The sequence below is a fragment of the Narcine bancroftii genome, chromosome 1, assembly GCF_036971445.1.
Source record: "Narcine bancroftii isolate sNarBan1 chromosome 1, sNarBan1.hap1, whole genome shotgun sequence".
Classification (NCBI taxonomy): Eukaryota; Metazoa; Chordata; class Chondrichthyes; order Torpediniformes; family Narcinidae; genus Narcine; species Narcine bancroftii.
In genome coordinates this window covers 229,610,512-229,626,999 of record NC_091469.1, presented here as the reverse complement: position 1 = coordinate 229,626,999, position 16,488 = coordinate 229,610,512, and the positions used below count along the sequence as shown (strand labels likewise).

The 16,488-nt window shown below is 42.1% G+C and overlaps 1 long non-coding RNA gene across 1 annotated transcript in view; it reads right to left on the bottom strand.

The window, feature by feature from the left end:
* LOC138749982 (uncharacterized) overlaps nt 1-12,377 on the bottom strand; it is a 52,257-nt gene extending 39,880 nt beyond the window's left edge. The window contains exon 1 of the long non-coding RNA XR_011349003.1: nt 12,319-12,377. This is a non-coding gene — a long non-coding RNA (uncharacterized lncRNA). The remainder of the gene's footprint in view (nt 1-12,318) is intronic.
* Nucleotides 12,378-16,488: the final 4,111 nt, after the last annotated feature.

The following is a 16,488-nucleotide window of genomic DNA, read 5'->3' as shown; positions in this document are numbered from 1 at the left end:
TACTGTGATGAAATGCTTCAAGAGGCTGGTCATGGCCAGAATTAACATGCACCTAAGTAAAGATCTAGACCCACTGCAATTCACCTATCATCACAATCGATCCACAATAGATGCAATATCACTGGCTCTCCACTCAGCTCTGGATCACCTTGAAAAAAGCAATTCATTCATACGGCTGCTCTTCATCGACTACAACTCGGCCTTCAAAACTATTATCCTCCCCAGTGCTGGTCAAGAAACTACATACTCTAGGCCTCTGTACCCCACTCTGCAACTGGATCCTTGACTTTCTCATCAGAACACCATAGTCAGTACAAATTGGAAACAACATCTCCTCCTCACTGATCATCAACACAGGCGCGTCCGAAGGATTTGTGCTTAGCCCACTGCTCTACTCACTCCACACCCATGACTGTGTGGCCAGGCACAATTCCAATGCTATGTACAAGTTTGCTGATGACACCACAGTTGTTGGCAGGATCACAAACAGCAATGAGGAAGTGTACAGGAGGAAGATAGATCAGCTCGTTGAATAGTGTAACAACAACAACCTTGCCCGCAACGTCAGCAAAACCAAGGAGATGATTGTGGACTTCAGAAGAAAGTCAGGGGAACACGACCAAGTCCTCATCAAGGCCTCAGTAGTGGAGAGGGTCAAGAACTTCAAATTACTGGGTGTCAACATCTCCAAGGATCTGTCCTGGGCCTCCATGTTCATACAATCATGAAGAAGGCTTGCCAGCGGCTATACTTTGTCAGGTTTCTGAGGAGATTTGGTACCTCACCAAAAATACTCGAAAACTTCCACAGGTGTACCATGGAAAGCATTCTGGCTGGTTGCATCACTGCCTGGTATAGAGGCACCAATCCTCAGGTCAACAATAAATTCCAGAGGGTTGTTAACTCGGCCTGCGACATCACAGACACTAGACTTCACTCTATCGAGGACATCTACACGAGGCGATGCCTTAAAAAAACAGCCTCTATCCTCAAAGACCCTTTTCACTCTGCTACCATCAGGAAAAAGGTCCAGGAGCCAAAAGATGAGCCCTCAGCAGCACAAGGACAGCTTCTTCCCCGTTGCCATCAGATTCCTGAATAATCAGTGAACCATGCACTGCTATTTTTAATAGTAAGGTTGCAATGTGATTATAATATGAATGTTTGCACTGTGACACTGCCACAAAACCTCAGATTTCATGACTTATTCATGACAATAAATTCTGATTCTGAAGATGTTGTTCATCTTGGAGTTGATGATGTTCATGTGTGCTTCTTTACGGTGACGGCTGAAGTCACAGGTTTGGGTGATGATGTCAGAGTAACCTCAATCAGTAACTGTAGTGTATCTTGAAGATGATAAGGACAGAAGTCACTGCGGCTGGTGGTGCTTCTCTCTGTGAACAAATTGTTTTTCAATGATCTTTGCTCTCCAGTCCAGTGTCTTTGTCAGCTGCTTAATACACACTTTAAATATGTTACAAAACCACAATTTTTCATTTGGGTTCCAAGTAATCAAACTCTACTCCCACAGTACTATTAACCATATAACCCTATAACTGTTTACGGCGTGGAAACAGGCCATGTTGGCCCTTCAAGTCCACGCCGGTTCACTTGAACAACTCCACTAGCTTCCCCCTCCTGCTCTCCGCCCATAACCCTCCAACCCCTCACATCCATGTACACAACCAATCTCCTCTTAAATGACAGAAGGGACCCTGCCGCAACTAAATCTTTTGGAAGATCATTCCATTCTGCCACCACTCTCTGAGTGAAAAAGCATCCTTTAATATTTCACCTGAAGTTTTTCCCCTTTACCCTTAACTTATGCCCTCTTGTTCCAACCTCCCCTGCCCTCAGGGGAAAGAGTCTATTTACGTCTACTCTATCTATTCCCTTCATAATTTTTAATACCTCTATCAAATCCCCTCTCAGCCATCTACATTCCAATGAATAAAGTCTCTGTCTCCTTAATCTTTCTCCGTAATCTAGATGCTATAAGCCAGGCAACATCCTTGTAAATCTTCTCTGCACCCTCTTCACTTTATCTATATCCTTTCTATAATTTGGAGACCAGAACTGAACATAATACTCCAAACCTGGCTTCACCAATGCCTTAAACAGCTGCAGCATCACCTCCCAGCTCCTATACTCTATACTATGATTTATGAAGGCCAGCATACCATATGCCTTCTTAATCACCCTGTCTACATGGGAACCCACCTTCAATGAACTCTGTACCATAAACCCCATGTCCCTCTGTTCCTCTGCATACCTCAATGCCCTCCCCTTAACTGCATATGTCCTATTTTGGTTATTTTTCCCCAAAATGCAGCACCTCGCACTTGTCTACATTAAATTCCATCAGCCATCTTTCAGCCCACTTTTCCAAACAAACCAAATCCTTTTGCAATCCAAGAAAACCTTCCTCACTATCCACCACTCCCCCTATTTTCACATTATCTGCATATTTGCTTCCATAAGATTTGAGATGGGAAGTCAGTATAAATGGAATTACATATTACCAGTCAGGTGTTTAAACAGGCTTTAAAAAGGAAACTTTCTTCCAGTATGTGTTCTATATAGTTGAACTAACCTAATTCCGTATATTGGCATAAAATGTGTAATCTAACTCAATCACCTTTGACTATTAACACTTTTAAAAAGTTGAGATATAGGAGTTATTAACATTGTAACTCTGCAAAAGTCAGAAACCATAGAGGGCAGACATGTCCTCCTCTTTGTCACTTACAGATTGTACATTTCACAGGATGTTGGTGCTTTCACACCAGCGAATAATAAAATGTGTTCACACAAAGTCACCAGGTCACCTTCACACAGACCAGCTGATGCCTGGAGAAAGCACTTGCCAGCCAAGAAGAGCCTCGAGGATGGGAGGGCCAGCTACTTACAGAGAGGAAGGCACTGTGCTTCATATGGTCTCGCTGATCTGCTGGGACCTGGCTTCCACTTGGAAGGATGAAACCAGTGCCAGAGTGTGCTCCAAAGCACACATGATCTTGGAGATATGTTGGTCTTTGGAAGAGCTGCCCAACATATTGCCGCTACCCATGACTTACCTCTCAAATATAAAATCTAAGATGCTAAATTTAAATCCCATCTATAGTTCTTCATTAGCATTTTAAAACATGATGAATTCCAGTCCTCTACTTCCATCAGGGTGACGTTATGCAGTGGGAGGAAGATATGTGAATTCTGTAGCAATTGTACTCAGGAGTTCTATATGATGGGATTCTTGGTGAGCATCACCGCCAAGGTGGAGTGTGTGGGCACCGTCAAGGTGGAGGGTGTGGGCTCCCTCCTCTGCAAAACTTGCTGCGAGAACTTGGAGATGGGCTTTTCGTACTCCTGTGCTCATGATTTCAATCACTTTGAAGATGAACTGATTGCATCCATATCAACCTCATTATGGAAGGCCTTCCTCCCATATTATTCTCCCTCGGAAGCAGTATGAAGATGAACAGCACCTCCTTGTGAGGAGGATATAAGTGTGGATATGACAGAGCACTACTTTCCTGGCCTTCAGCTCATCTTGACTTCTCATGAATTTGTTTGTCACATTGCACCTGAAGGATTCCTAAACTAGTGACCACTTTAGTTATGTACCATGACACAGAAGTGGGTCATGAATCTGTGCCAGCCTCCAGCAAAGCAAGTTTATAAGTCCTATTCCACGCTCCTCTTTGTCCTCTGTTGGTTGGCAAATATTCTTTTTTGCATCAGCCCTCCTGGGTCTTTTGCCATTTATCTACTATAGGGATTATTTAAAAAGCCATTTAACCCAGGGTGGTTTCCAAACTTTTTCTTTTCACTCACATCCCACCTTAAGTAATCCCTGTGCTCTGTGATTAGTTAGAGATAGCTTAAGGTGGGATGTGAGTGGGAAGGGAAGGTTGAGAATCACTGCTCTAGACCCAATTGTTACTGAAATATTTGCTTGGGAAAAATTGCCATTGGTCCATTTCCTTTGGAGTTATGAAACCGTGCACATAACGAATCAATTAGGTACAATTAAAACAGCGGTTTTCAAACTTTTTCTTTCCACCCACACACCACCTTAAGCCATCCCTTACTAATCACGGAGCACCGATGCCTTAGGCAATACTTAAGGTGGTATGTGAGTGGAAAGAATTTGGTTGAAAACCACCGATTTAATCTATCTGCGCATTCTTTGGTATTTAGGAAGAAACTGAAGCACCAGTAAAAATCCATGGGAAGAACAAGTGTGCAAACTTCACACAAAATAGCAGCTGAGTTCAGGATTTAACCTAGGAGCCAGGAGCTATGAGGGTCCAGTACTGTCTGCTATGCATCTGTGCTGCCCTTACTTCCTGCCAGCCATTCTTACGGTAGCCTGCCAGCTCTCGGCTCCTCTGGTGCTCTGATCCTTGCTTTTGGCACTGATGGGCCTGCTGCTTTGCACTGTCCTTCTCCACTGCATTCTTTCTTTGCTTCACGGGAAGTGTTGATGTCCCCCTTTAATTAGTCTGCTGCTGTTGGAAATGATGCAGGTCATGTTTTGCAAGGAACAAAAGCAAAGGCTGGCTTTGATAAAAGTTGTTCCATATTCAGTTAGATCATGGCTGCTCCAATCTTGGCCTTGGGTCCACTTTTCCTGCCTGTTTCCTCGAGGCCCCCAACTTCCCTGCAAACTCAGAGAACTCAAAATACTCACAATATTCTGAGAGATTACATTTTTCCTCACCTCTGTCCTGAAAGAAATAATGCTTTATTCTGGATCTCTGCATGCTGGTTCTTTGTTTTTCAGGGAGTAATCTACCTTGTCAAGCTTCCTTTGTACATCTTTCAATAACATGGTATGGTAATTAATTTCCAGCTCTTCTTTTGGGGTGTGAAGTATGGCAGTACTCTGGGCCTTTTCAACCAATTTAATGGTTATTTTGAAGGAGATCCAAATTTTTGCAATCCAAATTAGCGTCAGAGAGCACAAAGACAGGCCTCTCTGACTTGCGCAAGTCAGCAATTACTTATCTACCCCGATCCTATTTATCAGCACTTGGTCTCTTGCCTCCTACGACTCATACACTGAGATACTTCTAATATATTTGAGAATCTCTGCCTCCACCATCCAGACGCCCTCTGAATCTATTTTCCTCTTCCACATCCTCTTCTAATTTCTCGGCACATAACTTTTCAAAAAGTTAAAACATATGGTAAGACTTGCATGTGCTGTACACGGGAAGTTTCTTTACCAAATTATCAATTATCATTACTTACTGTATTAACCTCAATGTATTCTGATTAGTGTCACCATGGTCGAGTTTATCAGCTAATTCCATTAATCTTATGCACATGAATTCTATCAGCCTGGTGCCTCCTGTCAATCTGTTAATTTTCTGTATCAACAATCTTGTAATGTTCACAGAAAAATAAATAATAATCTTCCATGTTAAATAGCGGATGCTGCCTCGGGAGAAATCTTTGCCTTTCCTGATTTGGAACCATTCGAAAACTTCCTTCTAATTTTCCAGGGTAATATGTAGAGCATGCTTGATGAAAATGTAGGGCTCCAGTGATAGAAGTTGACTTCATAGCATGGAAATAGCTCTGACTTTGCAGAGACTTTGGCCACATGGTGTCTGTCTGCTCAGAAACACAGTAACCTCTTCTGCTCCACCACAGTGCTTCAGTCCAGAATAAAATGTTTTCAAAACTTCCACATCTCGAGCTGAAAGCAAATGTTTAGTAAATACCAGGGTCGGTGCTAGAATGAATGCTAGAAGGGGTCATTGCAATGTTAGAGGTAGGCACATAACTTGAAATGTGGTGATGGGCGGGCACTGAGGGGTGTCTGCTGTTGACTAATGTGCCGATGGGGAGGGGGACAGTTGGATGCATGGGACCTACCTGTGCTGACGGACATGGCCAGGACGAATGGAGTTGCTAGTGTGTGTCAATCTAGACACTAGTGATGCTTGACACACACTAGTGATGCAGCAGGGTCAGGGCTGACAGTGTGCGGGGGAGGGTGCACAGCACCTCATTAGGCGGGGGGGGGGGGGGGGGTCCATGCCCGTAAATGCCCCCACTTGGCATAGGCCCTGAGTAAATAAACATTTAATTTAATCGTGCTGCAAAAATCTCACCCCCCCCCCCCACACCCGCCCCCAACAACCCACCATTGTCCAGAGCGAATTAAGGGATCCAATGAATCTTCATCACAAATCTACAGAGAAACTAAAGTCAGATGTACCAATATTTCAATATAGTAAAAAGGGAATTACAGGGGCATGAGAGATGAATCAGCCAAAGTAGATTGGAAAGGGCCTCTAGTAGGGAGGATGGGAGAGGAGCAATGGATGAAGTTTCAGCAAGAAATGGGGAAGGTGCAGGAAAAATACAGACCAGAAGAGAGGAGATATTCACATGGAAAAGAGTCACAACCGTGGCGGACAGGGGAAGTCAAAGCCAACCTAAAAGCTAGGAAACAAAAATAATGGAAGATAGACTTCCAAGTTTTTAAAAACTGGCAGAAGGCAACTAAAACACTCATAAGGAGGGAAAAGATGAAGTATGAAAATAGCAAAAAAAATTTCTAAGACCTTCTTTAAGTACATAAAGAGTAAAAGAGAGGTGAGAGTAGATATAGGGCCATTAGAAAATGATGCTGGAAAAATAATAATGGGAGAAAAAGAAGTGGCAGAGGAGCTAAATTAGTATTTTGCATCTGTCTTCACTGTGAAAGACGTTAGCAGTGTGCTGGACGTCCAAGGATGTCAGGGAAGGGATGTGAGTGCAATTACTATATCAAGGGAGAAGATGCTCAGAATTCTGAATCGACCAAGGGTAGCTAAATTTCCTGTACTCAGGTTTTGAAAGAAGTCTAGGTAGAGATTGTGGAGGCATTGATAATAACCTTTCAGGGATTAACTTCAGGGATTAACTGATTCTGGTATAGTCCCGGAGGACTGGAAAATTGGCAGCAGAAAAGAAAGTATAGACCAGTTAGTGATGTCAGTGATTGGGAAGATTTTGAAGTCCCTTGTCAAGGTTGAGGTTACGAAGTACTTGGAGGCACATGACAAGATAGGCCAAAGCCAGCAAGGTTTCCTTAAGGGAAAATCATGCTTGACAAGCCAAATCGTAATTTTGGAAGAAGTAGCAAGCAGGCTCGATAAAGGAGATGCAGTAAATGTTGTGTATTTGGATTTTCAGAAGGCCTTTGAGAAGGTACCCCATATGAGGAGACTTAACAAGACTCCATGGTAGAACAGGAAATATAATAGACTGGGTAGAGATGTGGCTGATTGGCGGGAAACAGAGGGTCAGATACACGGATCATTTTCTGGTTGGCTGCCAGTTGCTAGTGCTGTTCCATAGGGGTCGGTTGGGGCCGCTTCTTTTTAATGCTGTATAGCAATGATTTAGATTGTGGAATGAATGAATGGCTTTGTGGCCTAGTTTCCAGTTGATACGAAGATAAGTGGAAGAGCAGGTAGCGTTGAGGAAACAGTGGGGGCTGCAGAAGGACTTAGACAGATTAGGAGAGCAGGATACCCTGAAGGCAAACTTGCCCATTAAGTCAATGGTGAAGAAAGCCAATGCACTGCTGGCACTCATTTCAAGAAGAATGGAATATAAGAACAGGGATGTGATGTTGAGGCTTGACAGGGCACTGGTGAGACCTCACTTGGAGTATTGTGAGCAGTTTTGGACAGGATGTGCTGATGTTAGAGACCATTCAGAGGAGGTTCACAAGGATGACTCCACGAATGAAAGGCATATCATCTGAAGAACATTTGATGGTTCTTGGCCTGACTCATTGGAATTTGGGAGAATGTGGGAGGATCTCATTGAACCATTTCAACTGTTGAAAGGCACAGACAGAGTACATGTCAAAAGGTTTTTTTTCCCATGATGGGAGAGTCTAGGACAAGAGGGCACAACTTCAGGATTGAATGGTGTCTACTTAAAAGAGAGATAGAGAGGGATTTCTTTAGCCAGAGGGTGGTAATTTGTCAGCACTCGCCAGGTCATTGGGTGCATTTAAGGCGGAGATTGATAGATTCTTGATTAGCCAAGGCATCAAAGGTTATGAGAAAAGGCCGGGAAGTGGACTGAGTGGGAGAATGGATCAGCTTGATTGATTGGTGGAGCAGAGAAGATAGCTGAATAACCCATTCTTACTCCTATAACGTGATCTTATGATCTAAATCAAACATTCTCAACATGGGTCCTTGGGCCCCCTTTGGGGCCACAGCAAATTCAAGTAAAACTCTAGTTTTCTTTTCACCTCACGTGCCAAATACAGCACATCTCTGATGATCTGAAATGGTTGGGACCAGGCCTATGTCGGATAAACAGTTTTTCTCAGAGAACTCGTCCTTTTTTAAAAAACAGCCCAGTAGCCACAACAAATCACTCGTAACAATGTTTTAAGAACAACAAACTACAAAGGAAGACTTTTTAAGCATTAAAATAATTCTCACCTACACCTCCCCACCGAGACCCCACTCATGCCCCGGGAGCCCAAGGGTCCCGCTCCTGCCTGGGAGCTTATGGATCCCCCCTGCTGCCGGGGACCCGAGGTCCGCCGCTGCTGGTGCCGGGGGACCAAGGTTTGCTGCTGCTGGCACCAGGGTCCTGAGGTCCCCAATCAGTTTGGCACTGAAAAATTTTTTGGATAAATGAGGATTTCAGTTATCCTCGTTTATCCAAAAAAAAAATTAAAAATCAGATACCTGAGGATTTTGGAGAATCCAATTTCAGATAATTGGGGTTGTACTATATTTTTATATGTTTTCTATGTGGTTGGTAGGAGAGCAGAACAAACCAAAACTTGACTGCTTCACAGGGATGGGGGCCCATAAACTAAGGAGGCTATAGCCAAAAGCAGGTTGAGAATGATTGGCCTAAATCTCAGCGTTGCACTGGGAGTGGTTATTCTCTCTAGAATAGGATTATTCTCAAATATAATTTTGCATTAATACAGGATCTTCTGCAGTTATGAGAATGAATTACCCTCATCCAGTATCCATGTGAAATAAGTGTAAAGAGAGGCACAAATGCCAATCTGCCTACGTTATTGAAGCAGTGAGGGGAGACCAAATCTATTCCTCCAGACTAAATAGAACATTGAAATTCAGTTAATCATGTAATCTCTAATACAAACCCAGTGCCAGCACCAGATTCTTGTCTCAGCTTCTCTGATTAAATTCTTTTAATGAAACAACGCAGGCTTCATCATCTAATCTACACGTGAAATCAGATCCATCACATTGTTATAGCTTCCTAACAGCCCTCTTTGAAATATATCCAGTAAGCCACTGAGTTCATGGGCAATTAAGGATAGACAATAAATGCTCACTTTACAACCTGTGGCATAATGAAAGATGGGAAAATAAGACTTCCAATATTTGTAGCCTCAATATTATGTTTCGTGTAAGTGTTTATAATTTGTACTTGTAAACAAAATTTATACATTTCTATTTATCTGAGCAATGCCTAGAATTGCAGCCTCCCAGCTGTTTGGACTCAATTGACCATTTACTTGTGTGTCTTCTAAAACTTACATCCATTAACACCACTGCAATGAACTTCGGAGGCAGAATACACACTGGCTGAGCAGGGAGAGCATCTAGGACTATTGATAGAGGATTAATTTCTGGACAGCCATGTTTAACCAGGGATTCACTCAGAAAGGAAAAGACAAAGTGTGTTGAATTTGTGAGCTCTGCTTTGTGGAGTGATTAACGGTTTTGTGAAGACCTTGATCTGGTAAACTACCTCACCTGCGAGCTGACTATTTCATTGACCAAGTATAGTAAATTTACAAGCACCTTAAAGTACAGAGAGTGCCATTTTTTTGGATCCACCTGAAACAATGTTTTAAGAGAGATGGTTTTTCTATTTACATCCACTCCACAGATTTTCATCTACTCGTATATGTTTGAGCACATTGGTGCTCTGGTCCAAGCCCAAGCCTAATGCTTCTAGCTTTAGTTGTTTTACTAAAGGTCTTAGAACTAGCATTCTTGTTTTCTTCTCTTCCTTGGAATCTAACTTTGTCATTTCTGCTCTATGGCCCCTCTAGTTCCAAATTCGGCCCTGATCGTTCTCGTCAGGCCTAGGTCTGCAGGGATAAAGTGGATGCCAGCAAGATGCAAACTAGTGAACCATCTTCTTCCTTCCAGGGAAGGACTATGTTGTTCCTTGCCATTTGAGGAGCCTCAGTGTAATATTTATGCTCTCTGCATCCAAGCCTTCATCTCCACTTATCTCTCTCCTCCTACACATTCATCGAACCCACCCTCCCAAAACTGCAACTGCAGGGCCAAAGAATCCAATTTCATCTTTCTCCTGCCCTAATTGGTCAGGCATCGTAAGATGCTGCTACAGCCACTCTCCTTAAAGAACTGAACAATGGAATTATTTATGAAGGGTTCAGATAAAACTACCTTCAATAACTGCAGAGTTTTGGTCTTTTACTAAGTTCTAGCCAAGCCACTGATTTAAAAAAAAAATGTCCATTTATGTTTTTTAGGGTCTTCTGCATTCTCAACTGATGGTTGTGAATGAAGAAAGAAAAAAAAACAATTTCCGCATTTACTAAAAGTTGCATTTTGCATGTTCTCTCAAGATTATCATAACTGTTTACACATGCATGGAATGACATTGACACAACTATCATTACCCAGCTATTATGTACACAAAACACAAGCTGAACGGTTTCGAACATTAGAACTCCTTGTTGGTCTGGTAATGGTGGCATGGGATCGAAACAACGATGTAGTGAAACTGTTAATTTAGTAGCAATGAGCCAAATGATTTGTTTGTTTTATTTTGCAGGTATATATTTGCTGCGGGCTTAGTTTTGTCTTTGTTTGGCGTGGTTTGTAATCAGATGTATTTGACTGGGGCATGTTTGAGAAAAGAAATTCCTACATCTGGAAGACTTTAGAATTTCCAGTTCCCTTGATCAATATGTGTTTTCAAAATGAAATGTGCTCTGCTATGAAACAAGTATAACCGCCTGAGAAACTGGAATAAACCACCAGTTTAGGCAAACACTTTGAACTGTTGAGATTTTGTCAACAATGCAACTGTCGAATAAAGTTTCCACATCAATAGTAACTCCTTCAGTATATGGTGAATCAGGAATGTAAGTGAAAGCCATAGCATGTGTATGAGATCAAGCCAGTGGTTCCAGCTAATCAAGGAAAACATTTTGAACTTATTCCCAGTGTCTAGTTCAGTCCCGTAGGGGATTACAGTTCTAAATGGCCGTGAACAATTAGACAAAGCAAATTAAAACTTTGAAGTAGAACTTTATGGTGCAATGGCTTGCACAATCGTAACATGCTCTTTGTCAGTGGAAATCAATGGCATCCTTGATGACTGCATGTAAAAGTTCATTCTTTCTATTACAACTTTTACACAGATTTAGTGGGAATTTACCATTATGAAGGGTCTCCGACATCCTGACGCTGCTCATTAACACAGGAACGACCAAAACTGCAAATCTCCATTTCTCTCCGCGATTTTAGACAGCATAACGGTATGTAAAGTGGCGAGACGTGTCGTCGCTGTCGACTGTGACGTGTATCATACTCGTCTGGCATATCCTTCAAAATGAGCACTTAAGAATGAAGCTGCTCAGTTTATTTGCACTTCATTAACATGTAATCCCTCTGCTGTCAATACACTGTGATGACATTGTGCACTACACATAGAATGAGTGGAGCAAATCTTCCTCAAATTTGAAAATCGCACACTGCGACACCACATGCTTTCTGCGTCATCGCACATCATCGCAATGTGGGGGTGTGGCAAGATGGCGTAGGAAGAAGACATATGAAACCACCTCTCCCCAGCTGACTAATTAATGCCTGAATAGAAAAGACATTCAACACTTTTAAAACTTTTTCCAAAAAGGCTTAAGTAACTGTATACAGTAATAATGAAGAAATCAAGAGGCCAAACGGTGAAGAAATTACATTTTAAAAAGAGCAGGAAGTGCGGAGGAACTGAGGCCTACCTTCCGGAAGGATCCACGGAAGTCGATTGGTGAAGCCCCGAATCCACAGAGGACTCTTCGGGCAAAATTAACAGTTACACTGGCGCCCTCGTTGCATTTGGAGATGTAAGATGGCGCCGGTGCGGTGAGTCCGACCTCGGGGGAGGGCGGCGTTGAGCGTGGCACCAAATGAGAGGTTGGGGAGCACAAGGGTGAGCGCCCCGATCGCAAGTATGAACGCGTGTGCATGGCCAACGGCATCGCTACCACTAGCGCAGGGTCAGAGAATTCACAATTATTTCCTTTTGACGAATTCTTACCACATCTTTAGCTGCTCTTTATCCATAGTCTGCTCCCGTGTATGTTTCTGTGCCCACACTTCTCATTCAATATGTAGCATTACTTTTGGCTCATTAGTTCAATTGCTGACAAACCAATTGAATCTCTCGAAGTGATTTTGCAGATTTGGCCTTTTGCCATTTTTATTCCCTGTTGCTATGATTTGCAGCAGCCAATCCTGATGTTCAGGTGACCACACTCTGGAATGTGCTGCCACTAGCCCATTCGAATGCTGGCAATATCCTAGAAAAGACTCATTTAAAGTTGTTGGCCGAGCTGCACTGGGCAGCTTGGGTCTGTGGCAGGCTGCACCAAAGGAAAACACTGTTTGGGGCAACACAGCTTTATTCCACTCATATAAATATCTAGTTAGCTGCTATCTGTGCTTACAGTGATCCCAGAGAGAGAGAGAGAGAGAGAGAGAGAGAGAGAGAGAGAGAGAGAGAGAGAGAGAGAGAGAGAGAGAGAGAGAGAGAGAGAGAGAGAGAGAGAGAGAGAGAGAGAGAGAGAGAGAGAGCATGGTCGGGACCTCACGTGGTGGTCGGATGTCATTAGGCCGGGAGCCGTATCTCTAGGCCACCTGTTGGCCGAGTGATGTACCGCAGCGTATCATCACAGGGTCCAAAACAGCAATCAGCAAGAGATTTACACAATGAAAGAGACCTTTCTTTTTCCTGAAGTAAACTGACATTTTGATATAAAGGTGGCTTTGCTGTAGGTATTTACTGGGTGATAATATTCTATACTGATTTTGAGAATGACTCTGTTTCTTTAATGACAGAAAAAAAACAGCACAATCAAAACCAAATATACATTCCAGAACAATTCATATTTCACACTGCCGTGATTCAATGCATCCAAGAAAGTTCCTCTGTGGACACAGGAAGTCCTCAACTTACGTCCGTGTTCCATTCTGGCCGACTGGTCATATCTTGAAATGGACGTATGTCAGAAATGCACTGTATCCATGTTATCGTTCTTCAAATACAACATGGTGGCCACCAGCCAGCTTTCGCAAGATGTTGGCCACCACTGCCAATCTCTCGCGAGAGGCATTATTTTCCATAGATAGGACCAACTTTCACTCGTGAACGCGTAACTTTTATATTTTTTTATTTTAAAAAATTAATTTTGTCATATGTACAGATGACTATAAATCACATAGGTCATAAATCAGGGAATACCTCAGAATTTAATGTCTTGAACAAGTCATGAAATTCGGTGTCTTGCAGCAGTATCATAGAGCAAACATTCATATTGTAACCATCTTACGACATTACTGTAAGAAAAAAGTGCATGAAAAGTAAGGCCGTGTCTTTGGTTCACTGATTATTCAAGAATCTGATGACAGTGGGGAAGAAGCTGTCCTTGTGCCACTGAGCGCTCATCTTTAGGCCCCTGTAGCTTTTACCCGATGGTAACAGAGTGACAAGGGCATGGCCGGTGTGGTGGGGGTCTTTGAGGATAGAGTCTGCTTTTTTTTAAAAGACACCACCTCGATGGAGTGAAGTCTGGTGCCTGTGATGTAGCAGGAAAAATTAGCAGCCCTCTGGAGTTTATTCTTGCCATTAGAGTTGGCATCTCCATACCAGGCAGTGATTCAACCAGCCAGAATGCCCTCCACGGTACACTTGTAGAAGTTTACGACAGTTTTTTGAGATATACCGAATCTCCTCAGACACCTCACAAAATATAGCTGCTGGCTAGCCTTCTTTGTGATTGCACCAATGTGGAGGCTTCAGGACAGATCCTCGGAGATGTTGACACCCAGGAATTTGAAGTTTTTGACCCTCTCCGCTACTGAGCCTTTAAATGAGGACTGTATATTTAATATATATTCAATATATTCATTAAAATGTTAAATCACCTAAAGGCTGGGGTTCAACAAGAAAGGTCTTTTTTTCATGACCTGAAGTTCTAAGGTCAAGTTATTCTTTTAGCACAAAAAAAAGGGTAATCCTTTAGGCACAGCTGTGGCTTAGTGGGTACAAATCTTACCAGAAGATTATTGGCTCAGATCCTATCTCAGGGCCTTGCCATGAAACAGGATGACATGTCCAACTGCCCTTGGTTAAGATTCCCAGCAGCTCTCCTGGAAACAAAAGGGAGTAAGCTCTGATTTCCAAGCAAGTATTTACTCCTGAATCAACAAAAAAAAATTGAGCCAATCCTTTGTAATTTTCACCTGCCTATTTATGGGAAGTTGCTGTGATCCACATTCTTATACGGAGCATTATTGACTGGCCGCTAGGCTGTTTGAGATATCCTGAGGTCACGAACTGCCATACCGATTTTTCCTTCTTTATTCTTCGGTGCTCCTTTCGCATTCCTTGTATTAACAAGACTTTTTTTCCAAAGGAAAAGATTTAAGCTTCATGTTTCCTCACAATGTGCTCATCTATATATTTTCAAGCAAATTGTTTGCTTTTGTGCTCCGAAAAAGGAAAATTTTGGGACATAATATCACTTGTTATCACATAAAGAGATAAGTTGCCCGAATATATAGAGGCATTTTCAATCTGTACTTTCTCCACACTGCAAAACATTCTGAATTGTAAAGCTGATATAATCACTTGCAGATGGCTTAAGCCCTCTATACCTCTGGAAGTTATCCTCTAAAAGCCTCTATTTAAACATGTGTCTTGCTGTTGGTATTCTTTTGAATTTGGGATTTAAAGATTTATTTAATGATATTTTGTAATTGCACTGGGTGCCTTCATTTGTATCCCTGCATTTAATTTAGTGCTTTTACATTTACACAGATTTTTCAGGCGAGGTTTGTGCAGAGAATTTGTAAATGCAGGCAAAATTAGTTATTTCCTCCATATTGTAGTCCTGAGTATTTGTTAATTGTGTTTAAATTCTGCTGAACATTTCATTCATGGTAGCATTTACCCTGCAACTTTTTATTTTAAATCACTTCATGTGGGGACAAGTACATAATTTTTATTTGCTTAAAGCCTGGGCAAAAAACCCTCGATCTGGCTTCACCCTCCAGAAGAACATTAACCTCAAACACTGCAGCCTTCATCCAGTGTCACTGCTCCCACGATACTCAGTTAATGTTTGGTGGTCTCAGGAAAATGCAAACTGTGTGAAAATGGTCACTCGTGCACAAAAGTGCGCGTACTGCACTGAACTGGCTTCTTTACTGTGTTCTGCGCTGAATGGCTTAACTCAGTGAGGGCCCTGTACTCCAGGGTCTAATGTCAGTGCAATTAGCATTGATTTGATCATCTGCGTGAGATAAGCAATGCTTCATTACAAAGGGAGTGTAGATGGTAAGAAATCTTATTCATAAGCTGAGGGCCTATTAAGCAAGAGTGCCTGGACCGTGTGTGCATCCCCTCAAGAATGTAGATTCATAACTTTGCTCTAATTAATGAAAATATATTTAATAACGAGTGTGCCTTTATTTATTAAATAAACAAAATGTTAATTAGGATCGCTGCAATTGTAGTCACATTAGAACCAGTATCTAAACCCTTGTGGCCTAAACTAATTTAGTTAGTGGACATTAAATAAATTAATTATGCTATCTTAAGAGCAAAAAAAGAAACAAAATCAAATTGTGGAAAGTTCTCATGTATCTCCTTTACAGCCACAAGTGGCTCAGTGCAATATTGATTTCTTAAATGTACCATCCAAACAAGGAAGACCAGCAGATGGGAGTTGGAAAAATGCGGTTGATCCATTTGTTACACTAGACAAGCTTGAAAGCATTTAATCAGGGAATGACAGCAAGGGTTCACTGGAAATTGCTTTGGAGGCAACAGTTTTGGTGCTTGTTGGCTTGGGCAAGTTTTTAAGAGAATACTTTCAGACATTATCAGCATGAAGACCTATATACAGAGCGAGCAACATTATCAATCAGCTGGTCGATAACAAATGTTAAACAGAACGCTTGCGGCTGGGGATTTTTATCAGCCTGGAATTACAGCATGAAATAGGTGACCATGGGCAGCGATTCTACCCACCTACGACTCAGTGTGCTTGCTGCAATATTGAAAACCATTCAATTGAAGTGCTTGATCAGAATGTAACCAGCAAAAAGAGCAAAATACCCACTGGAAACAGCTCGATTGTATTCCCTTCAACACTATTGAATTAAGCAATTAAAATGTTTTCAGGAAAAATAACCATGGGCCTGA